Source organism: Diceros bicornis, chromosome 23 (genome assembly GCF_020826845.1).
Source record: "Diceros bicornis minor isolate mBicDic1 chromosome 23, mDicBic1.mat.cur, whole genome shotgun sequence".
Taxonomy (NCBI): Eukaryota; Metazoa; Chordata; class Mammalia; order Perissodactyla; family Rhinocerotidae; genus Diceros; species Diceros bicornis.
The window spans coordinates 28,576,985-28,602,530 of record NC_080762.1 but is presented as its reverse complement, the minus strand read 5'-3'; the positions used below and the strand labels follow the sequence as shown (position 1 = coordinate 28,602,530).

Below are 25,546 nucleotides of genomic sequence, written 5' to 3'. Positions count from 1 at the left end.
TATACGACAGAACGTGGATGGTCCGGGAATTCTGCTGGGCTTGTGCGATCAGTCTGAATACCTACACCAAAGCCCTAAATGGGAGGGCGGACTTCAAAGGGCAGTTTTGGCATGGAGGAGAGGTCTGCTCCAGCACTGCAGGGAGAGAAAGAGTTGTAAAGTACAGGCTGCGTGGAAAATAGATGGGTGGGGGACGAGGAGGGAGAGGAAGAGAGAGAATGAGAGAGGAGCAGTTTATTGTTTTTTTCTTGAGAGTGCCAGATAAGTATTAAATAATGTATTCTTCTTCTATTGTAAAACAGTGGTTTTGATTTTATCATTTGGGGAATATCTTCCCAGTGAAAAAATACCCCTATTTTGGGGGAGAGAAAAGTATTGTATATATTCTTGTTTTTTTACCTGTGTGAAACGTCCTGTGGCTGCTTTGTTGACCATACAGCATCTCTTCTGCTGGGTTTCAGACCATTTCAACACACGGTAGTTAGCCCATTACACATGGTCCCCTGGAGTGGGTTTGCAAATAGTGAATTTACCTACTTAATTCACTTTCCCCAGTGCAAGATCAGCTTTCAGCACCCATGAGCTGAGAGAGTATTATTTTCCTTGGAGAGCTCTTCTGCATTCCTCTTCTACCCCAGAATACATATTGAATATCTGCAAGAAATATTTTTCTTTCATCTTTCTTTTAAGCTTGATTAAATGTATTCTTTGCATTCAGAGATAATGTAGCTGATCCTCAGTTTTAGCATATGCTTCTTTCTCTTCTGGTGGGGCTGGATTTCTGTTGATTTTTTTTCCTTACATTGAGCTGATCCAGTGCCTGTTGGTCCAATTGTGTGTATTTTTAGACGGCAGCCCAAGACTAAGATTAAGTCCAAGTTCAGGGTTATGGAACAGAATTTTAATGTTGCACCTTTGCTTCATGAGTGTAGTATTCTGACTAACTGAGGTCATGAGAATTATGTATGGCCTCTCATTGGAAAGACTATATTGTCTGTGGTTTGTAGTAGTGAACAGTTGAATGCAACTTGAATATCCAGTAACAAGGGTTTGGTTAAATAAATCAGAATATGTTCATGTAATGGAATACTAAAACACAGTATAGAAATATAGGCATTAATATAGAAATGTGTTCACATCATATTATTAAGTTAAAAAATAATAGATGTTTGATTTTGTTTTTTCACTTGGTTGGGATATAATTGAAGTAAACCAAATTACACATTTTTTGTGTGTGTGAGGAAGATTAGCCCTGAGCTAACATCTGTTGCCAATCTTCGTCCACTTTATATGTGGGACGCCTGCAGTAGCATAGCTTGGTAAGTGGTGCGTGGGTCCACGGCCGGGATCAGAACCTGCAAACCCCGGGCAGCCGAAGCAGAGCCCGCGAACTTGACCACTACACCACCGGGCCGGCCCCAAACTACACACGTTTAAAGTGTACAATTTGATAAGTTTTGACGCCTGTGAAACCATCACCACAGTAAAGATAATAGACATTCTATCACCCCCACCTACAAAAAAAGTTTCCTTTGTGCCTCTTTGTAATTCCTTAATCCATCCCTCCTTCCACCTCCATCTCCTTCCAGACAAACACTGACCTGATTCCTGTCACTATAAATTCATTTTATAAAATTTTATAGAAATGGAATCATGCAGTAGGTGCTCGTTTTTTGGCTTCTTTCATTCAGCATAATGATTTTGAGATTCACTCATGTGATGGCATGTATCAAGAGTTCATTTCTTATGTTGTTGAGTAGTAGTACATTGTCTATTCGTCTCTTGATGCACATTGTTCTACTTATAGCTTCCTGGTAGTTTTTCTTTGCTTTATGGCTTTGTGGAATCTCACCTTAAGGATACTAAGCATATTCAGCCAGAGACTCAAGGGGACCCTTATGAAGATTTCTTGAGGTCTTTCTCTGCATAGCTCTCTTCTGTTTGGTTTTTTGCCATACAAATTCCAACCACCTCTGCCTCCTTGTTCCTTGATATCTGGCACCTCAGCTTACTGAGATGGCAGTAAATCTTCTTGGGTTCCCTTCCTTTGTTGGTATTTGGTAGGTGCTCTCAGGCAGAAAGCTAGATGATGGTAAGGCTCATCTTGTTAGTTTGCCGTTTCTCAGGGATCACAGTTCTGTCTTGTCTATTCTATATCTGAAAATATTTGTATCATATATTTATCCAGTGTTCTAGCTGTAGCTGGAGAACTGATTTAGTACCAATTACTCATGACTGGAAGTGTAAGTCCACATGAATTAATTTGTGATAGTGATATCTAATGTTAAGCAAGAAGATTTATTTTTAAATTCTTTTTTTTTTTTTTTTTGTGAGGAAGATCAGCCCTGAGCTAACATTCATGCCCATCCTCCTCCCCTTGCTGAGGAAGACCGGCTCTGAGCCAACATCTATTGCCAATCCTCCTCCTTTTTTCCCCCAAAGCCCCAGTAGATAGTTGTATGTCACAGTTGCACATCCTTCTAGTTGCTGTATGTGGGACGCAGCCTCAGCATGGCCGGAGAAGCGGTGCGTCTGTGCGCGCCCGGGATCAGAACCCGGGCTGCCAGTAGCAGAGCTCGCGGCACCCAACTGCTAAACCACAGGGCCGGCCCTATTTTTAAATTCTTATAATGATTTTCCAAAAAGGGAAGGGGATTGGCTCTTAGTAGATATTATCTTCTTATTTCTCAGAGCAAGTATTTCACTTTAACAGTATTCAGTGGGAATGCAGAATAAGGGAGCATTAGTAGAGCATATATCATATATCTATGGTAGGGAGAAATCTTAATGACTTATATTTCTTTGAAATCACTTTTCATTTTTCATTAGGAGCTTTCTTCATTGAGTAGAGTGAACTAGAGCTAACGTAGAAGTGTTAAAATATTTTCAAACAGCCATTTACCAGATGAAGCCCATACTGCTCAGCAGAGGAAGCTTGGTTTGGGATGTGCATACTATCTGTTTAATGAGATAGAAAGAGTCCAGCCTAGGACTTTCTGTTTTTCTTTCAAATACATTCCCTAGTGATCTGTGACAGATTCTATGTATAAAAACACTCTGCTTCAGAATCAGGGAAAAAAACCACACAACCTTGATTTTTGCTGTTTCAGTAATATATTTTATCGTCTTCCAAAGGTTTAGCTAAAAATTAAAAAACAGAAAACAGCAATACAACTTACAGAATAGGCATACAGCTGATAAAGCCCTTGCTGTTTTTTCCATCAATACTTTGGGAATCTACCATTGGTGGACCCAGGCTTGATTTTTGACTGGAAACTTCTAGAGAATTTATTTAAGTGTTAGCCAAGCCTTACCAATTACTTGGCTAGAACAATTCCCAGAGGTTAATTTTTTTTTTAATTTAAATTATCTTTGTGACTATTTTTTTATTGTGGTAAAATACACATAATATAAAATTTACCATCCTAAACAGTTTTTAGTGTACAGTTCAGTGATATTAAGCACATTCATATTGTTTTGCAACCATCACTACCATCCATCTCCAGAACCCTTCGTCGTTCATAACTGAAACTCTTAGCATAATGTCCTCAAGGTTCATCCATGTTATAGCATATGTCAGAATTTCCTTCCTTTCTAAGGCTTTATAATATTCTATTATATATATACCACATTTTGCTTATGCATTCATCTGTCAATACATACTTAGGTTGTTTCCAAGTTTTAGCTATTGTGAATAATGCTGCTATGAACATAGGTGTACAAATATCTTTTTGATACACTACTTCCAATTCTTTTAGATATATACCCAGAAGTGGAATTTCTGGATCAGGTAGTAATTTTATTTTTAATTTTTTTTAATTTTAATTTTAATTATTTTTAATTTTACTGTTGTCTGCAATGGCTATACCATTTTACAATCCCACCAACAGTACACAAGGATTCCAATTCATCCACAAATGCTCCAACACTTGTTATCCTCTGGTTTTTTGATAATAGCCATTCTAATGGGTGTGAGGTATTATCTCATCATGGTTCTGATTTGCATTTCCCTAATGATTAGTGATGTTGAGCATCTTTTCATGTGCTTATTGGCCATTCATGTATCTTCTTTGGAGAAATGTCTATTCAAGTCCTTTGCCCACTTGTGAATCAGATTTTTGTTGTTGTTGTTGACTTTTAGGAGTTCTCTCTATATATTCTGAATATTAATCTCTTATCAGATACATGATCTGAAAATATTTTCTCCCATTCCATATGTTGCCTTTTCACTCTGTTGATAGTGTCCTTTGATACACAGTTTTTAATTTTCATGAAGTTTAATTTGTCTATTTTCTCTTTGTCTTTTGAAAGTTTCATAATAATGTGTCAGTGTGGATCTCTTGGAGTTCATCTTCCTTAGAGTTTATTGAGCTTCCTGGTTGTTTATAGTCATGTCTTTTGTCAAATCTGGGAAATTTTCAGCCATTATTTCTCCAGATATTCTCTCTTCCTCTTTCTGTATATCTCTCTTCTCCTTCTTGGACTCCCATGATACATATTGGTCTACTTGAGTTGCAAAATAATTATATCAGACAGATTTTTTTCCAGTAGGCCTGTTGTCTAGGTGGGAAGACAGATTTCTGATGCTTCCTACTCCACCATCTTCCCAGAATCCTCTCCCCCAATTGCCATTTTGAACACATATATTTTATCCTTCTACATGTATTTTCAGGAGTCTTATACAGATTTGCATTGAACTTGTCAATCCTAATGACCCATTGCTAGAGAAGATCAAATGAGGTAATATAAAAGTATGTGCATTTTAAATAGAAAAAAACTAAGGTCTCTTCTTTCTTGCTCACACTCTTTACAAGTAGACCATAAACTTAGCAAATGCAGAAGTAGCTATGGTATTAGCATTTTCTTTGATTTCTTGTGATCATATCTACTTTTTCAGTTTGTACTAGAGGGATGGGGAGAAGCTAAGAGGTTTCCTCAAAGGATAAGGACATTCATTAGAAAAGAGACAGGTAGGGAGCACTTTTGTGGATATAGATTTTATTATATCAAGAATATAAAATTATATTTGGTCTGTGTATTCATAGAAGTCTGTGTTAAGTTTTTCTTTCACCTAAAAAAGAAGTGAATCAATTCTTGTTACAGTTTCATAAGTTTCTGTATTATCCAGCACATTGATTATAGGAAGATGAATTGTCTTCTATACCTAACTGTTTTGGTTACACATAAACATCATGCCAACTTATCAGACAAGTCTATATTTCTAAACCCATTCATTTCAGGAAACAGCCACAGCTATCTTTTTTTTCTATTTATTTTTATTTTGTAAGGATTGAAATATAGGCCACCTGGAATTTGCTTCCTTCTGTCTTTGTCATTAAATTCAAATGTATAATTTTATCCCAATGTGTTCAGTGACACATGATTAAAATGTTACTTAAAAAGTTAAAATAAGCTAGTTTGCAAAATAATAGTACTAAATGGGTTAGTCACAAATCTGTTGTCATATAATATTAGAAATAAGTATTTCTTAGTGACATCCCTGCCTTAATCAGTGAACTAGTCCGTAGCAGCTTAGTGAGATTGTGTTTATCCTATATCCCAAATGGCAATTAAGAAATGGTTTCATTTCCCAGTAAAGGTTTGCCTGTGAAATCTCTCTGGCCTGTCCACCCCTGTGAATTCTCTGTCTCCATGCCTCTTCCTACCCTCCCCACACCTCTCTAGAAACCCTCCTCCTTACTCTCATCCCTAAGACCAAGGCTTTTCAAATATTCCCTGTGTTCAGGCGGTGCACAGTGAGGAAGAAATGATTAAGCAGCTGAATGTTTGAATCCCAGCTAAATGCACAGATTATCATCTGTTTAACTCTTTCTTATCTTGAACTGCGAGGGACTTAATGGCTGGGACTCATTGTTCTCCTCTTTTTGACATTAATGAAGAAATCACACATCCAGCTGATTTCCTAAGGTGGCTGAGAGTGACCTGCTGAATTGATTTATTTGTCCCCTCCTTTCCAGGACCCTCCAACTAGACTGGAGCAATTCAGAGAGTGGTATTGTTAGAATAAATACACATGTGCATGCATGCTCGCACACACAAATATAAGCACACCACCTCTGTCCATACTCAAGTCAGGGTGTATTTAGCCTCTAATAAAAGGATTGAAGGGGCTTGCAGATAGTCTGCTTAAGAGTACTGCTAGTTTCTGTTCTACTTTCTCAATGATTAAGAATCCTTTCAGCAGCAGCCTGCAGCTTCTTGGTGTAAAGCAGGCTTTCCAGTTCACACCTGTATCCTGTGAGCTCAGGTGTAGTCTGAATACATACCTGACTGTAGTAGGTCAGAAGGTTGTCTATTTCATATTTTTTATAGTTAGAAGAATTATTATTAATTTGTATTTTATGAATTAAGAGTAAAATCTCCATTTTTAATGTTAACAACATGGTGTGTATCCTTTATTACCTTCTTCTATGCTTGTATAATTATAGAGAAACATAAATTTTGTTATTTATTAGAGGAACAATTTATTGTTATTAGAGGAACAATTGTTATTAGAGGAACAATTTTGTTTTTGTTAGAGGAACAGCATTTTTTGTTATTGTTTTTGAAAAATAAGGTCATATTATGTATCCTGGTTTTCTCAATGAATGGATGATGGAAATCCTCCTAAAGCCATTATTACAGATCCAACTTCTATTTAATTTGTGCCTGACATTCAATGTGGCTGTACTACAGCGTATTCAACCATTCCCTGTTAATGGGCATCCATTTAGTTTCCTATTTTTCCCCACTATAAATAAAGCACAAAATTCTAGAAAAGATAATAGTAACATGGATTCTGAAGTTGAGCTGCTTGGATAAGAATCCTGTAACCACTTACCAGCTTGTTGATCTTCGGCAAGTTGCTCAACCACTCTTTGCCTCAATTTCTTCCTCAGCAAAATGGAGGTAATAAAAACGAAAGTTCTACCTTCAGGTCTCTTATGCAGCAAAATTGAGCACTTGCCTAGCTTTAGGGCAAAAATAATGCAGCTCACCTGTTCAGCTCTCTGGTTGGAAGAAGGAGTCAAGGTAGACCTTCAAGCTGTGTCCTTCTTGGAGGGTTGAGATGGGGCTGTCCAAGAATGCTGTTTGGAGCCTCAGAACTTTCCACATCCCCGTATGTTTCCCTTTGTTGTGTTGTGTTTGGGGAGTTGTGTGTGTTTGGGGTCAGGTGTGGATTCCATCTGGATTTTCCCAGGTCTCTCCATCCAGGTCTTATCTTTAGACAGGCAGAGCCCACGCCTCCCACCCACCATCCAGGCTTCCCGGCCCCTGCAGGTGCTCCCTACTCAGATTTGGGTTGGGAGAGGAGGGCAGCAGGAACACTGCAAGCCACTGTCTTCCTGAAATCCTGTTCAGAAGAAAATTATCTACCTAGGCTTGGCTTTATAGAAATATATTTTTCTGCTCAATAAATTAAAAGTGAAACATGTCTTGAATCTACTTTCAGTGCTGGATAATTGAATCAGAATAGACCTCCATAGCTATAAAGTTGTGGTAGCTAGTTCTTGTGATACTGTGCAAGGCCTAGTATTGCTTGTATATGTTCTGGTCTCATCTGAATACATGCTTAATTACACAGAAAAAAGAACAGGAATGTTTCTTGTGTTGAATTCTATCTCTTCTCCCACCAGATCTTTTGAGCTGGCATTACTATTTGTGTTACTATATGTCTATTACTTTTCATTGTCATTGTTCATTTGAGAGAATCTTCTTCTGGATAACATAAACATCTCCGCAGGCCCTGGCCCCAACAATGATATTCTTTTCACATTTGCTCAAAGTTTAATATTTCTGGCCAGGAGCAGAATGATTTAGTTGAGGAAGATTCTAAAGTTTAAAAATATCTGAAACGTGTCTATTTCAAATGATTAAGAAAAAAAGTCATTGATTTAGAGAATGAATGTTTATTATATTGTTCTTTTATTTCTATTACTTCAAAGTATGGGTTTTTGGTTTTTTTTTCCCAACAAATAAAAGCAGTACATGCTAATCATAGAGACTTTGGAAGCTACAGAATAGTACAAAGATTAAAATAAAATCATCATGTGTGGCTTTAAAGGAATAATGTGAGGGAGGTTTTTTGGGGGGCGATGGAACCATTCTGTATCTTGATTGTGGTGGTGGTTACCAGAATCTGTACGTGTGTTAAAATTCAAAGAACTGTACATCCTCTCAAAAAAGTTGACTTTATGTATGATAATTGAAAAAAGTTAGATAAAAAAACAGGACCATCTATAATTCCTCCACCCAGCATTAATCATTTTTAACATTTTGTGCATTTTCTTCTGGTATTTCTATGAATATAACTACAGATTCATTTCTTTTTTACAAAATTGGTACTACACGTTTATGAATATACTGATTTTCAATAGCTGGAACATTTTTTGTACCATTAAATATTCTTTTAAAATGTTTTTATATGGTTGGATAATATTCCATCACAAGATGTACATAATTTATTTAACTCTTCTCCTATTGTAGTATGTTTCCCCAGAACTACTTTAAAAATTGAATGTGCAAAAAAATTAATTTAAGAATAAATACATAACTTTTGCTCCTACTAGAATTGTCCTCAGAAGAAAAGCCTTCAGAATAAAAATCCTTTTCTGGGCCGGCCCCGTGGCTTAGCGGTTAAGTGCGCACGCTCCGCTACTGGTGGCCTGGGTTCAGATCCCGGGCGCGCACCAACACACCGCTTCTCCGGCCATGCTGAGGCCGCGTCCCACATACAGCAACTAGAAGGATGTGCAACTATGACATACAACTATCTACTGGGGCTTTGGGGAAAAAAAAGGAGGAGGATTGGCAATAGATGTTAGCTCAGAGCTGGTCTTCCTCAGCAAAAAGAGGAGGATTAGCACGGATGTTAGCTCAGGGCTGATCTTCCTCACAAAAAAAAAAAATAAATAAAAGAGAACTTTTTTAAAAAAAAAAAAAAACCCTTTTCTTACCATGGGCTTTGAAGTTCTGTCCACTTGTGCAGCCTCAACTCATATCACTCAACCAGCCACAACTGCAGCTCTTTAGTTACCAGAACTCCTGATTTTGGCCTGCTGGCATGCTTCTCTCCTTTCCATCCAGCCTTGCCTCCACCTCTGTACTCTCCTCCTCTCCTCAATCTGCAAGTCTGACACCTTTAAGCCTCTGCTTAAAGCCTCTTACCTCACAGAGTGGTCTTCCTTGAACACCAAGTTCCTCTCCATGCCCCTTTTCTCTCACATAGCACCCTCTCCTTTTTTTTTTTTAAATCACTTCCCATACTTGGTAATTATATTTTTACACTTACTTGTTTAATGTCAGTCTCTCCCACTTAATGATAAACTCCATGGAAGGCAAGGACCATGTCAGTTTTGCTGAACACTGTATACCCACTGCTGAGCACACCAGTGCCTGGTACCTAGTAGGTACTCGATAAACCATCATTGGCTGGCTGACTGAATGAATAAGAGCTAGCATGTTCTAGTAAGACATAGACCTAATGATTACAAAAATATGTTCAGAGAGCTTACTTTTAGATTTTAATATATTTAATCAAAATAACTCTGAGCATTGGATTGGTTAGTGACCATCAGTGTATCTTCATTTAATAAAATGGGTTGAGATCCTCTTATTCTACACTGGAGTGAATATTTTAAATCTAAGGAAAGGCTTTTTCTCACTTTTAGTTCTTTTTGTGTTGGATTTGTGCCCTACTGCCCACCCCCACTATTTCTTTCTCTAAACACACACACACACACACACACACACACACATTTGCCAAGGATATTTGTATCTATAGTTTTTAAGTTACCACTGGTTTTGCACTTCTCAATTTCTTTGGAAAATAAAAGCTTTAAATTCTTTTTTCTCCCACCAACCACTGTCCTCCTTTTTGTTCTTCTTTTCTATTTTGGTGTTACCTTTTCTTCTTTTCTTTCCCCCTAGCAAATTCTGTTACTAACACTCTACGAGTTTGGCTGTCAAGATTCTAACTCCATGTCTCTTCCTTTGAACTGTTTAGAAGATTTTAATGTTGTAATTAAGTAATCAAATTGAACACTTGGTAAAATTTGGCACTGAGTTATTCTGTGTGTGTTTGTTTGTCTTGTTGTTGTTGTGTGTTTGTTTAATAAATCACTTAGTATTTTTTGCCAAAGGAAGCAAGAAGTTAACCATCACTGCAAAGTATAAAATAGATACTATCCAACATGAACACTGGGTGTGGAGGAAGCACTCCTGTTCAGTGTCTGACATCAAATCATATAGCCTGTTTCTATCTTTCACTTCTTTCAATCTTTTACTAATACTTCCTAGAAATTGTTAATTGTCTGGTCCAAAGTGGATCAAAGACCTAGAGCTAAAAGGTTTGGACCCCTGTTACTTCCTATACAGTGAATGGATCGTTCTCATTCTTGTGTTGTCAAGCTCAGGTATAAGCTTCATGGTCATCAAAGACAGAGATAAATCAGGTTCCTTCTCAAAGGACAGCCTATCCACCTAGATAAGACCAAGGAAAGGAGGAAAGATCACTGTGATTTCCAGGGAGAATCAGGTGATAACAAAAAGGCAGTCAACATTGTTTTTACTGAGGGTTTTTTTTTTCTCTCAAACTGGAAAAAAAGGGGAATACACAGACATCTTCTGAAACTTCACTTTCACTTTAAAGTGAAAACCAAATGGCTAGAAATGTTAAATCCAAGTTAACCCTTAAAGATAAGATAATTGGATAAACTGTAAATGGAAAATGTGGCATTAAAATATATTAAGTGATTTAAAAAAATTTTTATCTTTCTGGTAAGGCACTGTGGCCTGAATATGATTTCTCAGCTGTATTACCAACGTTCCAACAGATTCAGGAACTATCCCAGTAAAAACCGGCATAATCATGACGTTGCTCAGGTGAGTAAGAATGGCAGCGTTACTCCCCAGAGAACTGGCTATTGCACAAGTTGCAGGAGGGAGATAGGGATGTCAACAGGATTCAAAACTTGGATTAAGGGTCGCAAGTCCACGCTTTTACTGCTTTCCTTAAGATATGTGGTTAAAAAAAATTAGTTTCATATTAGACTGTTTAAAAAAGCAAACAAACTTCATTTAGTTGGGTAGATTTTCTTCCTGGTGTCTGGAACTCTGCCCTCATTTATTGTGGCTATTCAAAACAGCATATTTTAAAGCAATAATTATAGTTACAGATGATCAACAAGGCTAAATATATGTGCCATGCTAAACTTCGTAGAGTTTCCTGAGAAATCAATGTTGTTCTCTTTCATTAGTGGCTGAAAGTTGTTAAGAAATATTTTCAGTACCAATCTTGTTGACATTCAAGGTATTTTTATTCTAAGAAACAATGGAAAGACAAAGGCTAAATCTCCGTTGGCTTTTGTGTGGCTATCATTGGTTCTCTCTAGAATGTGATGGATGAAATAATACAGAGAGGTAAGAATCTATTACTTTGTGCTTCAGTCCAATGAGGGTATGGGGGAAGATTTAGAAGAACTGGGATTTTTTTTTTTTTTTGATTTTTATTGATATTTTAATGGTTTCTAACATTGTGAAATTTTGGGTTGTACATTTTTGTTTGTCCATCACCCCATATATGACTCCCTTCACCCCTTGTGCCCACCCCCCACCCCCACTTCCCGGGTAACCACAGTCCAGTTTTCTCTGTCCATGTGTTGGTTTATATTCCACATATGAGTGAGATCATACAGTGTTTGTCTTTCTCTTTCTGGCTTATTTCACTTAACATAATACGCTCCAGGCCCATCCATGTTGTTGCAAATGGGACGATTTTGTCTTTTTTTATGGCTGAGTAGTATTCCATTGTATATATATACCACATTTTCTTAATCCAATCGTCAGTCGAGGGACACTTAGGTTGCTTCCACTTCTTGGCTATGGTGAATAATGCTGCAATGAACATAGGGGTGCATAAGCCTCTTTGGATTGTTGATTTCAGGTGCGTTGGATAGATTCCCAGAACTGGGATTTTTAAAACTCAAACTCAATGTAGTGTTTACTAGGCAAAGAGTAAGCAAAACCAATGTTTGTGTTCTAGACAAATGTTCTAAATAACAATCTCTTCTTCCCCATCAAGGCTCACAAGATAGATTCAGAGCCTGCTCCAGATCCTTATGGGTGATTTTATTATAAAATACACTCTCACACCCAGTGCCATCAAATGTCTGATTTTTCACCTTGAGCAAGACAAAAAAAACTACCATTGTTAGAAGAAAGGAAAGTATTAGTCCTGATTTTAGCAGAGCTGCTTTAGAGAAGAAAAAAACATACACACATACACACAAAATCCTTGGTAGGATGCTAATTAGGCCTATTCAGAAAAAGCCCTAATTAATGTAATTAAAATCTGTCAGATCAAACTGATTAGCCTGCTACTTAAGCCAGAGTAGAGGGAGAGAGGGTCCTGGGGGGAGGGGAGGCAGTCACCGCCAAGGTGGGGTTAGCTTTCAGTAGAGGAGGTGGTTGGTCTCCAAAGTGATCAAAGCAACTTGTCTTTCATTTCCATGGAGTAAAGACAGTGGGCTCATGGCCACAGATCCAGTTTCCTGCGTCTCTAGTTCCTGGCAGGTACTGAACCATTCAGGTGGGAGAAGCAGGTCCTTTCTGGGCTGTGATGGAAGGGAGTGGAAGAGGCTGCTTGTCTTCCCTCTTTGACAGCTAGAATACAGATGAAGCATTTTTCATCCCCTGGCAATCCCCTGTCTCAGTCTTTGGCCATGACCACTGACACACCCGCAGGAAGGAGACAAAGCCCATGTCATGTGATCGTCCTGATAGGGCTGTTGACACAGGCCTCTTTTGCAGATCCACATTCTAGGGTGGGAGAGAGGCGAGTGGCCTCTGCCACGCTCTGCGCTGGGGAGAGAAAGAGCTCTGCTCAGGGGCAGCCCTTTCAGAGGACCGGAGGAGAATTCCAGGCCACTTGAGTGGAAAAGTGAGTATTTCATCAACAGTGGGAGAGATTCTTATCGTAGCCAAATTAAAGAAGAATGAAGGACAAGTAAACTCAGGGTTAAGAAATTCTCTGAGCTTCTAACTGTGTCCTGAGAATATATTCTTTCTTCTAGAGGCAAATGGCATTCTTCCTAATAACAGTTATTCTGAAGTTTCAAGTAAGATCATCATAGGTATTTTTCACTTCTTTACTAACTAAGAAGTTTGAAAAGCAAGACTCACTTAAGAGATTGATGATCACCATATGAAATGACTTATGTGAGCTTTCCTGGTTTCTTAACAAACTGATAAATAAATAGGACCAAGTGTCCTGGGTCTTCATAATTCTTTAGGTACATTGTATCTATTTTGATTTCTCTGCTAACACCTATATCAGCAATACTAGGAAAGGAAAAAAGAGTAACTAACGGAGGTGAGGGCAGAATTTGGCATCTTAATTTGTTTCCTTAATCGTAAGTACTACATGTAATGTACCCCTCATTTTTTAGTCACAGCTTAGTAATTTAAGTTTATGCAATTTCTTTAGTTTTGAGGACAGTGATAGAAGTAGTGAATTTGGATTTTATTGGCATAGTACATCTTAAAAAATGATCTTTAGCAGTGAAATAGGTCTTTGGTGGAAATACCTGTGGAAAGACAGACAGACCCGTGAATAGTTGGTCAAAAGATAAATTTAGAATTGCATATCTTCTTTTCATTGTGCATGGCTTAGCTAATCACACAAGAGGGGGATATAAGGAGGTAAATCTTTGTTATAGGAAGTTGATTGGGACTTTCCAAGGGGAAATGTGTTAGGATTGCCACCACAATGCCCTCTTCTGTCACCCTTATCTGCAGAGTTCCATTTTGCTGCAATCTCTCATAATGGTTGCACCAAAGGAATAGGAATTACTTTCACTAAAATTTTAAAGACTAATAAGAAAACCATTAATGGTATCTGAGAGAGTAAGAGCCAGGAGTTGAGAACCCTGGGTAGCTGTCAGTTTTTGCTGTTGATTAGCCAAGTGAGAGCAAATCCCATACCCCTCTGATCCTTGGTTTCCTCAGAGCTGAAATGCAGAGGCTGGCTAGAAGAAATGCACCATTCTAAAAATCTGGGACATTTTAACAAACAAATTCAAAGTAGAGGGGTAGTCCTTTTTTTAGCTGTAAAACTTCAGATGTGGCCCTTCTTTAACAGCTTACACCAGAAATTCTAAAATGTAGTGGCAAAGAGTAAACTAGTATTACGCCTTTGTTTATATTTTATTTGGTATGAATAGAATTTGGAAAACTTTCTCTCCCTTTTCCAGACTTCTGACGGCCTGGGCTCTGCATCTCTCAAAAATACCATCTCTAGGAGAAGCAATGTGTGAGTGGAGATGGGCGGGACTCAGGCACTCAGAACTGACCACACTGCATTATCGTGATGTCAACAGCTTAGCTCTGTCCACACCTGCACAGATCAGGCTAAGCCAAGCCCATGTTTGACTTAGCCCCCTTTTCTCGCAATTTCACAATTTTATGACTCTTTTGGTCGCATTGATATCCTTGAAAAAGACAGCTTAGTTCAGTTAGTGAACCTGCAGTAAAGTGTGGTTGCCTGGTCAGCACAGGGTCTTATCAGGAAAGAAATGTGTTTTATGGAATACTGAAGGCCAAAGAGGTAGGGGAGGGCTTCTCTCTCTTTCTTTGGTGTTACTTTTGTCGTGCTTCAGAGTTAACCTTTTCCAATCCGTGGTATTTTAGAGCTCTTTTCTCTAAATGTGAGGGAAAGGATTTCCAACTTGATGTTAGCACTTTTGGAGCAGTAGAGTATGGGGACAGGGGGTTGAATTGTAAAGACACTGCTTCTAGAAAGCAAACTAGTTGCAGCCCCTAAAGCTGATTATGCTACCTCTAGAGCTGGGCAACAAATGTTGAAATCTATAACTTTCTTTTACCAACAACCCTTAGGTGGCTGACCTAATTTTATACATCTTATTTCCATAGGGATGTGTTTTCCATGCGTCCCTTCAGTAAATAAACACTTCCCTTCACTCCCCAGTCCTTTCCCCCAATCTGAAGCCTTTGTCTTCACTTGGTCTCCTGGCTGCCTCTCTTCTCCCTACCCCCAACCCCTTTCTTTTTTCCACACCACAGAGTAGGGGCAGCTTCAAAGTTCTGACCAAAGGAACTCTTCCAGACATACTTCCCACACTTCTGTAAGAGTCCTTGGTTTTAGCCAGTGTGAAAGACCTGCTTTCTTCCCTTCCCTTCCACAGCTGTGGCTGATGGGATCCATCCTTGTTGTCACCATCCCCCACCGTACTTCTTCCAGGCTCAGCTCAGATGACACCTTCTCCATCACGCTTTCCTGATGGCTCTCTTCTCTCGTCCTCACTGCCTCTCCTGTGTCGCTTTTGTGGCATCTATCACCTCCTGCCTAGGATGGCGTGCACATGCGCGCATGCGCGGCACTATGCCACGTTGGAAACTCGAGCCCAGAAACAATGTCATAATTTATCTTGACATCTTTCTCAGTACCTGGCACTATGTCTGTAATAACTGTCCACTGAGCAAATGAACATAGGAAAGAATGATGAATGGCTGCCTTTACCCTTCAATTCCATTTGGTCCCTCCTTGTCCCGATTCTCTGTTTCTCTTCATTTCTTGTCTTTTTGCCCTTGATAATCCAAATTTAGGTGATCAGGAATTTCAAACACACTTCTTCCACACACACACATACACACACACACTAATCTTTGTGCTACTTCTTTAGTTCTCCTACAAGTGCAAAATAATAAATTATTTGAAGTTCCAAACTATTAAGGTTTAGTGGAGAGTAACATCAGAGAGAGCACTGAGTAAGGAGCTTGCATGCTGGTCTCAACTCTGGTGCTGGTGTGGTGTGAATTTGGAGAAGTCACCTCACCTTATTGGCCCTCTGCTTCCACTTCTGTAAAAAGAAGGAATTAGACTGACAGACTGTGGGTTCTCAGACACGGGCCTTGTATCCTCAGGTTGCCTACCCAACCAGAGTTCTACTTTTATCTATTCCATTTGTTCAGATTAGTGTAAGATTCCAGTAGGTTTCTACAGAAGAAAAAAAGGTAATCAATGGTGGTTCCACTACCAGAAATATATATACATATTTGGATACTGTTATACTATAGTCTATTTATTTCTAAAGTTCCTTACGGAATTCTAAAATTGTGATTTTAAGAGAGCATGAGAAAACTTTACAAAAATTAAAACGAAAGCCTAGAAGAGAATTATTACACATAGAAATTGCTTTTGTTTTTTTTTAACCTGGGTTATTTATGGCACTTTAGGATATAAAGTGTTGAGGTTCTTTTTTATGTTTATTTTTTATTCTTCTGCAAAAACAGATGAGATTATTTCAGAATAATGTATATTCTTGAGCTGTCAGCTTTCCAGGTGTGCTAGGCTCTCTCCCTTCATCCATTTCACCTACTGAGATAGAACTTCCCTCTCTACAGAAGGCTCTCTATGGACTTGCTAGTTGTGTGTGCTAGATGTCTTACAGAGCTACACCTTCAAAAACATACTTTATGAGAGTCAGTACATGGGTGAATTTTGGCCATTCATCCTTTCTCTTTTCTTCTTTGAAGTAAAATAAAGCAAACAAATATATCCACACCTAAGGCATTGAAACACTGCAGAAGTTACAAGTAAAGGAAAACGTTTTTACAAGTCATGTCCTTGAAGAAAGAATTGTATATTTTTTGTACTTATAAACTAGTGTTAAGTTTTACTTGGAGAAAAATTTATAGAAATATATTTGGAAGAGGTACACTCATAAAATCTTTACACCTGATGGGTTGGTTTTGCTGCTGTACCTGTAGTGTTGTATCAGTTTACAACAACAACAAAAAGTCTTTCTAGAAAAGTCAGATTTCACCTGTCATAAGTCCACAATGTTATCCATTTATTTTGGGTATTTGTTGCATTCAGAGCCTTTGGGCTCAACTGAAGAAAAACTTAAGAAAGATCAGAAAGCAAAAAAGTCTCCTTAATTACTCCTAGGACTAAAAAGCATCGTAACAAGAAAATGTGACATGTAATATGGCCCTTGTTAATCGTTAACTCTTCGGGTTGGACCTGGCTCCTTAAACAAACATAACCACAGTGGGATGGGTCTTTTTCCCGGTAGACCAAGGCTTATGGACTAAGCTGGAGGATTGAGGCAGCCTCTTCCCCAGACTTAGAGAGTGGATTCGCAACAGGAGGGCTTTCACTGTCTCTTCAAACAGGAAGGGAAGGAATCATGTTACTTCAACTGCTATTTTCACATAAAGAAGGCGGAGAAGGGGGACTTGTTCTGTAAATGTCTTTCAGATCAGAGGGTAGCTGACCTGGCTTTCTCAGCTGTTATTTTGCTTGTTTAACTGACCCGTTGTCTGAACAGGTGTGTGGTGCAGCAAAGGGTTGCTTAGGATAGCTGGCATAACTTTCTTTTCCGGGCAAGAAGTAGACCACAATATGGCTTGTCCAGGAAGATTCTGAAGTCTGAGCCCTTGAAGGGGGAAATGATGCTGAAACGTGAATTTTCTTTCTAAAAGGCAAAAATTGTTTTTGAAAAGGTGAGTGGGTAGCCTATGATGGTTCTACTGTATTTGGGGTATGGTGTTGCCTTTATATTTTCTGGGTAAAAAGTTTGTTTTCTTTCTTTTTCCATATATAAGTTGGATAGTTAAAATTTACATTTTTTAAATAAATTAACATTATGCTAAGTGAAACAAGCCAAACATGAAAGGACAAATATTATATGATTCCATTTATATGAGGTACCTTGGAATAGTCCAATTTATAGAGACATTAAGTAGAATAGAGGTTACCAAGGACTAGGAGTAGGAAGGAATGGGGAGTTGTTGTTTAATGGATTTGGGGATGGTGAAGAAGTTCTGGAGATGGATAGTGGTGATGGTTGCACAACAATGTGAATGTGCTTAAAGCTACTGAATTGTACACTTAAAATGGTAAATTTTACGTTATGTACATCTTGCCACATTAAAAAAAGTCAGCTATTATAAATATCGTCCAAAGACATTTTTATTATAAGATATACTAAAGGAAACCTGTAAAAACTTGGTCCAGTGACTTAGAAGTTATTGTTATTGAGAAGAGCAAGTTTTTTTTTTTAAGTGAACTGAGTATTTTGGCAATATTTTTTACTCTGTGGAAGATTTTTCGCATCCTGTGCTTTAAAGGCATAGTCTTCTTGAATTTCTAGTTAACAGATGCCTTTTATATCTTTTATGCTTTATGTGCTTTACATTTAACTAACAATTCTAATGGTCTAATGATCAATTTGATGTTAATATATATTTTACCTCATCAGACTGTGGCATAGTAGAATATCTAGCATATTAAATTCAACAACTATTTTGGATCCTTTGTTGGAAGACAAACTGTCTCCTGGTTGTTGGCAGTTGATGAACATTTGGTGGGATGGCAGATTTATACCCAAATACTTCTTAACTAGATGTGTTTAAATCATATAACTTTAAAAATCCACAGTCACCATTCAGAGGTTATTAAAACCTAAAAATTATATATTATTATTTTCTACAATTTTACTCCTTAATTTAAAGTAATTTTTATAGTAAAATTTTATTTTAATTAAATTTGAGTTTTAGAACAAATTGCTCTTTTATTTTATTCAGTTTAGGGAAACTGGACCCAATTTCACTTCCCACTTCCCCTGATGATTTTCTTTACAACAGTTTTAGGAGCACAGTCAATGAGCTTTGCATTGGCGACCCCATTTTTCTCTACTATCTTCCTCTTGCCAAAGAAGAAAAGCCTTTTTGCAATCTAGGATCAAATAATTTAATTTGAATTTGTAGTCAAAACATCTTTGAACCTGACAGAAGTAAGACCTCTTAATGAAAACTAAAACTCAGTCAAAAATTAAAATTAAAACAACCAAATTAGAATGCAGAAGAAATGCCAAGTAATAAGGAATCCCTTTTGAGTAGCATTCCCCCCCTTTATATATGGTTTTTTTTCCTGCGTTTCATTTACAATTTACAAAAGAAAAAACTGTTGAGACTCAGACTATAACTATATAAATATACTATTCTATTGTACCCTGATTCTTTTAACTCTTAAATATACTTTTTCTTAGCATCTAAGCACACTTAAAATCTTTAAAATGCTAGTATTCTAAGGAGGGTTGCTTGTCCTCATTGGGAGCTGGCTCTTGAGTAAAAGGGTTGACGTCGAAATTGGGTTCTCTGAACTGAGAGAGGCTCCCTGAATAAAAGTGTCTTGGTTAATGTCCTTTTTTATGGTTTATTTTAGCAGTAGCACCAAGCCTCCCCCAAATGTTTACAATACCCTGTTTGGGTAGAAAGTTCATGCCTTCGAGCATCCTTAGCCCCCGGGTTTACAGAGTGGTGAGGTAGTTTGAATGAGTGTCTGGAGGACAAAGGTTATGAACTACTTGTAACAACTTCCAGAATAAAAGCCCCTCTGGGGTTTCATTGCTGAGCATGATCATTGGGTTGGTCTCTTTTTTTCATGGAGACTAAATTCTTGGATCAGAGGTCATCTGCTTGCAGCATCAGTCTGCCTACTGCTGGTGAAGTGGCTGACCCAAAGACTGATGGTGTCTCGAGGTAGCTGTCATCATTTGATTGTCGCAGACAAATAGAGAAGGAGATCATCTAAAAGTTCTTATCCAAACAGTTATGTATAAAGAAAACTGAAGGAAGATACCAACTCAGATATTTTACAGATGGGTTTTGAAATGCTTTTTGACTTCGAGCAAATGACTTACCTCGTAGTCTTCTTAAAACTATTTTTAAATATTTTATGGGTATGCTTGATTATACTTCTGCCTTAAATTGAAAATCAAATTGCTACTTGTTCCCTTCAATCTGTCCATCTGTCTCCCACTTAAAACTAATTCTGAACTGTGTGTGTTTTGGGGTGGGAGGGTGTGTCTTTGGTGGTATTTAGTTTTCTTTCAAGATTTTCTTTCAAGAATATATCAAGTATTTAAAAGACCATTAGGTAGATAATAAGCATAGCTCTTCAACTAAAACAATACATTTTATGTGTTTTCTTTTGTGCTTTACAAAAGACTTAGACATTTCAGCCTAAGAAGATCAGTGTCAGATTAATATATAAGCTTTAAGCAGATAAGAACCATGTGTATTTTAACTTCTTCAGGTAGAACTAAGAATAGCTACAGGCAGCTTAATTATTTTATGGTGATTGTAATGAATCATAGCTGTACTTTCTAAGGAGAAAGCAGAGAGAATCGTAATTCAATGCTTTGCAAACTTTTCTATGCCAAGAAAAGATATACATTTCTTTTATCTTTATGGGAATGGTGTTTATGTGTTCCTTTATATGCAGAAACACACTACTTAGTGATCCTTTGACAGAGGGCACATATATTTTGAATTCACAGTGAGGATGGAGTTTTGACATTTCCATGCACATCATTTTACTCAAGAAATCACTACCATTGGCACTTGGTTTATCCCTTGGAACAAAATATATTGAAATGATCCATACTGCTATTGGATTTGTGACCTGGGTTTCATCAACTAACTAGCACTTCTCAGTGTGGTCTGCCCTGGATTATCTGAGCCATGGAAGGAAACCATCCACGCTACGCCTGGTTCCACCTTGAGTTTCCCAACAATTAATGGGTTAGAATTCAGTTCACCACACCCAAACTGCTCACCCTCCCCTGAATGTCTTTACAGAAGGGGTTGTTGTGAAGGATGAGCCTTCCCAGTTAGCACTTCTTGGTTCAAAACATGCCATGGAGTTTTGACCCAAGATTGCTCAACAATTAAAAATCACTGCTAATTGAACCTTGGTAGGAGACTGTGCGGGGGCCTTAAATATCTGATAATACCCTACTTTGCAGTTTGGTGAAACAAAAAGAAGACTTGGCTTTTAGAGGAATATTTTTTCTTTGATTTAGTTATATTTGTGTGAACAAAAGGCTGTCATTCCATCAGGAGGACACATATAGGTCCTGAATTATTATATACATGAGACATGTTATTAATCTGGTCGGGGCCTAGTGTGTGTTAGCAACCTGGCTCTCTACGATAACTAGTTGTCTATATATCTCTTATGTCTTATTTACTTGTTAGAACATTTTAAAGGGAAAAATGTTTGTCATTTGAGTCTCTGAAATAAAAAAAAAAAAAAGAATGGAGTATGTGTCCCTTTGAAAAGCCTGCAGATTAGATTATCAGCACATTTAATACTTCAGGGACCTTGTGTCTCCCTAACTTGCCAATATCTATTTGTTGAGTGTTGCAAGAGTTTGCTAATTAAACAATTCACAAGGTGTTTTGAGCAGAACTTGTGGACATTTCACCAATAGAACAATTTATTGCTGCAGTTGAAAAAAGTTAGCTGGTGTTTATTAACTAAGTTTCTTGCTATGTTTATGGAGAATCATGAGTACAACTCCTGGCCCCTGACTGGATTTTTTAAGGGTTCATAATTATTATTGACACATTAGTTGCCCATGTGCCTGTTGTTATTTCAAGGCACAACCATCACTTTGCTTTATTTGCAAAAATAGATTAAGTAATAGGACTCTTCTGACTGAGAGGCCACATAGAATTAAAGCTGTGTATATGGGAAAGGGATTGGGAGAGAGTTTCATTCTTAAGAACAAACAGCAAATTTTTCACTCAAGGAAAAACACATTGTTTCTGATATAAAGGTAGAAATTGAGATATTTAAGATTAAAAGAAAACCCTTTCAAGTTAAGAATATCCACAGCATAATTCTTTACAGATGAAGCTACAAAGCGGTCTTATTTCATTAGTTAAGCGCAAACTTCCATCACCAACTCTTTGTTGTTACAGCCCAGCAGGACTTAGGCTGTTGGCCTACCCACTCTGATGTCCAGTGAGTGAGCCCTCGGCGGTGAGATGGAGGAAGCACAGGGATCCACAGATCCCTAAGGGGATGAGGGCGGTTTCTGGCCTCTCCATCTTCCTGCCACCTCTGAAGTGCAGGTGATTTGACTTAAACTAATTGGCCATTCCTAAAATGCAATGAGTAGGAATATTAATCTAGGCTTGACAAGAGTGGAAAAACTGTTCGACTCACCAGATACCATATCTAATCCACTCGGATGTGCACTAACTAGTTTAGGCTTTCATTCCTTGAGACCCAGTAGCCCATTTTATCAGCCACACATGAACCGCTCAGCAGCAAGAGAAGCTTCAGCAAAGGAAGTGGGTTTGAGTCTATTTGCCCTTTGTTGTGGTCAGTGAAGGAACTAGTTGAGCTTTTTAATTAGAAGGGTGGGACCAGATTCGTCTTAATTGCGATTTGAGCTATAATGTAAAACATTTAAAGAAGAATGATTTTTTACAAGAAATTCTTTTACGTTCTCTCTTTCATGCAATCCCTAGCCTTTTCTTTGAATGACTTCTCACTTTACACTTTTTACTTAACCTTTCCGCCAGAACGTATTCAGCTTCCTCGGTCCTGAATAATTAGTTTTTGAAGCTGCAACCCTACTTGTTTGTTATTTAGCTTGTCAACGTGCCCAAAGTATGCAAGGTCCTGGCGAATGAGAATGAGGAGACACTGGGTGTGCCTTTTGTTTTCGGAATGGGGATTCAAAAGTGCCCATGAAATATGAATTCAGCAGTGCACATTTAGAATAGCCAGAAAGAGTTGATCAGAAATTGCAGACAGCTGCTTGTGCTAAGTGGGATTTATCCTTAGAACTAGACAAGGAAATTTGTATTTCCTGTTTTAATTAGAAGGGACTTTCACAACATCAGAATAAAAGGCATGGTTTGCCCCAAAGACACGCATCTGCTTTACATAAAAATAAATGCATTATAAGTGTGAGAAATTGCTTGAAGATGGGCATGATATTGAGAATATGCCATGTGTTTACTTTTTATAGTCATCTGAGGTTTTCTTTTCCAGTAAGGTTAAGAACCTCAAGAATTTTTATGAGTGGTTTAGAGAAAAGCATGTTCAAGCACTCTTGTTAATGTTATATTTGTACAGAAAGGTGAAAAGAAGTTTTTTACCTCATACACCTGCCAAATATATTCACATAAATACAGCTTTTCCTTGCAGCCCTTGAGAGGAGGCAGTGTTTCTTAATTTTTCATCACAATTGTTGGTGTAGGATGCATACTGTATGGAGTATAAGTTGACAGGCGTGTGTGTGTATGTGTCTATTCTCCTGAATTTGTAGGATAATTTACAATTAGGTTTATTGCACAATATTGATTTTTCTTTTCAGTAAATCAACTGTACATATATCTATGCCAAATTCACTATGTTTCAAAGGAAAGCATGTCAAAGAGCCATTTGAAGTCATTTGGAGTTGGATCATTCCTAGCAGAACCACAAATCATCTTGTAAAATGATACTGGATGTAATAATCACTCGGTCCTTGATCTATATAAAACTTAGTTTTCATTCCTATATCCCTCTCACTCTAAGAAAATGTGCCTTGACACTTGGATAATTCATTTTCCTTTTTAAATACACAATTATAGGTAAGAGAAAATAAAGAGAGGTATAGTCTGAAATTCATAGTTCAACTATTGCTGTCAAAAGTAGGTAGAACATGATGCAAATTAACTTATGGTCTTCCTCTCTCACCCCCATTCCTGTACTTCCTAACCTTCCCATGTGTTTCTCCTAACTTTCCCATTTGGGCAAGGGGCACCTCTTGGTTGTGCAGGTTTACATTCTTTTTTTTTTTTAATTAATTAATTTATTTTATTTTTTCCCCCAAAGCCCCAGTAGATAGTTGTATGTCATAGCTGCACATCCTTCTAGTTGCTGTATGTGGGACGCGGCCTCAGCATGGCCGGCTGGCCGGAGAAGTGGTGCGTCGGTGCGCACCCAGGATCCGAACCCGGGCCGCCAGTAGCGGAGCGCGTGCACTTAACCGCTAAGCCACGGGGCCGGCCCAAGTTTACATTCTTGAAGTGTTTTGTGACTCTTCCTCTCTTTGGAGCCTCCTTATATTACATACCACCTTGCACCAAAATTTTGCAAAAGTTCTTTTCAGCTCTCAGATGCTTCTTGGAACAGCCTCAGAGCAAGTGATGCTGGCCTCCATTTGCTTCCACTTTAGCATTCTAACACAAGTAGCTAGCGTATTTCTCCAACTCCATCTTCATAATGTCAATATTCCTGTTCAAGAAATCACTGTGTTTAGCAATCACTCAATGAACCAAATTTAAATTTATAGCATTCAAGTTCTCCATCCATTCATTCAATACTTCTCTCATCCAACAAGTATTTCTTGAGTACCTATAAGTTCCAAGCACTGTTCTAAGTACTGAGGATATAGCAGTAAAAAACAAAAACAGAAAACAAGACATTCTGTAACCCCAATGGGGATTACATCCTAATGGGAAAGACAGATAAATAAATAAACAAAATAATTGATATGATTTCAGATAGTGATCATGATAGTGAAATTAAAACAGGGTAATGGCATAGAGAATGATGAGATAGGGTGCTATTTTAGATAAAGGTAGACAAGACAGGTCTGAGGACCTGGCATTTGAGTATAGACTGTAATGAAATGAGTGAGTGACCCATGTAAAGTCTGGTGGGAGAATAGTACAGATTCAAAGATGTAAATGATCTTGTGTGTTAGAGAAATGGCAAAAAGACCAATGTGGGGGAGCCAGTGGGAGAGTGAAAGGAGATGAGATTTGAGAGATGGTAGAACATGGAAGGTCTTGTATGCCATGGTAAGTAAGTAGTTTAATTTCCTTCTGAGGATGATGGAAATACCTTGGCAGGTTTTATCATTGGAATGATGTGAACTGACTTATGCTTTAACAGGATCTCTGGATGTTGGGTGAAGAACAGATGGTAGAGAACAAGACAGGGAGAAGAAGACCAGCTAGTAAACTCTCTGAACAGCCCAGGCAAGAGATGATAGTGTCTTGGGCTAGGGTAGTACTGGTAATGATGGCGAGATATGGTTGGAGGATTTGGGATATATTTGGAAGGTAGAGTCAGTAAGACTTTCTGACGGATTGGATGTGGGGGAAGGGGAATAGAGAGAAAGGGGAAATTATGAATGATCGATGATTCCTAAGTTTGATCTTGGTGAATGGAGGTACTATTCACTGATATTGGAAGACAGGGAGAAAGTATAGTTTGGGGAAGAGAAAATAAATTCTGTTTTGGATTGTTAAGATGGAGATGTCCATAAAATGTCCAAATAAAGATGTCAAGTAGCGAGCTGGTTATAGAAGTCTGGTGTTCAGGGGAGTGTTCTGGGATGAAGATCTAAAATTGGGAGTTGTCAGCATGTAGATGGTTATTTAAATCCAAGCATTAGATGCTGCAGCTGAGCCCTACCTTTATAAGGAGAAAGATGAGGATCCGAAAAAGGATCTAGAAATAGTGGCCAGTGAGGTATGAGGAAAACATGAGGATGTTGTGCTCACAAGCTGAATGAAGAATTTTCTCAAGAGGGAGAGCATGATTGTGTCAACTGCTGCTCAGAGATAAACAAGATGAGAACAGAGAACTGCCTGTTCATTTGGCAAGATGTAAGTCATTGGTGAATGTGTGGAGTGATGTCAGTGCAAATGTGGGAGTGAAAGC

General features: G+C 38.1%; 1 protein-coding gene across 2 annotated transcripts in view; it reads left to right on the top strand.

The window, feature by feature from the left end:
* The window catches only part of PRDM1 (PR/SET domain 1), a 102,112-nt gene that overhangs the window by 28,787 nt on the left and 47,779 nt on the right, over positions 1–25,546 (top strand). Inside the window, exon 1 of one of the 2 annotated variants that reach the window (XM_058566547.1) lies at positions 12,838–12,940. The exons of the other annotated variant lie outside the window; for it this stretch is intronic. The gene's annotated coding sequence lies outside the window, so the exon portion shown is untranslated. Of the gene's footprint in view, positions 1–12,837; positions 12,941–25,546 lie in introns of those variants that run through there. 2 annotated transcript variants of the gene reach the window in all.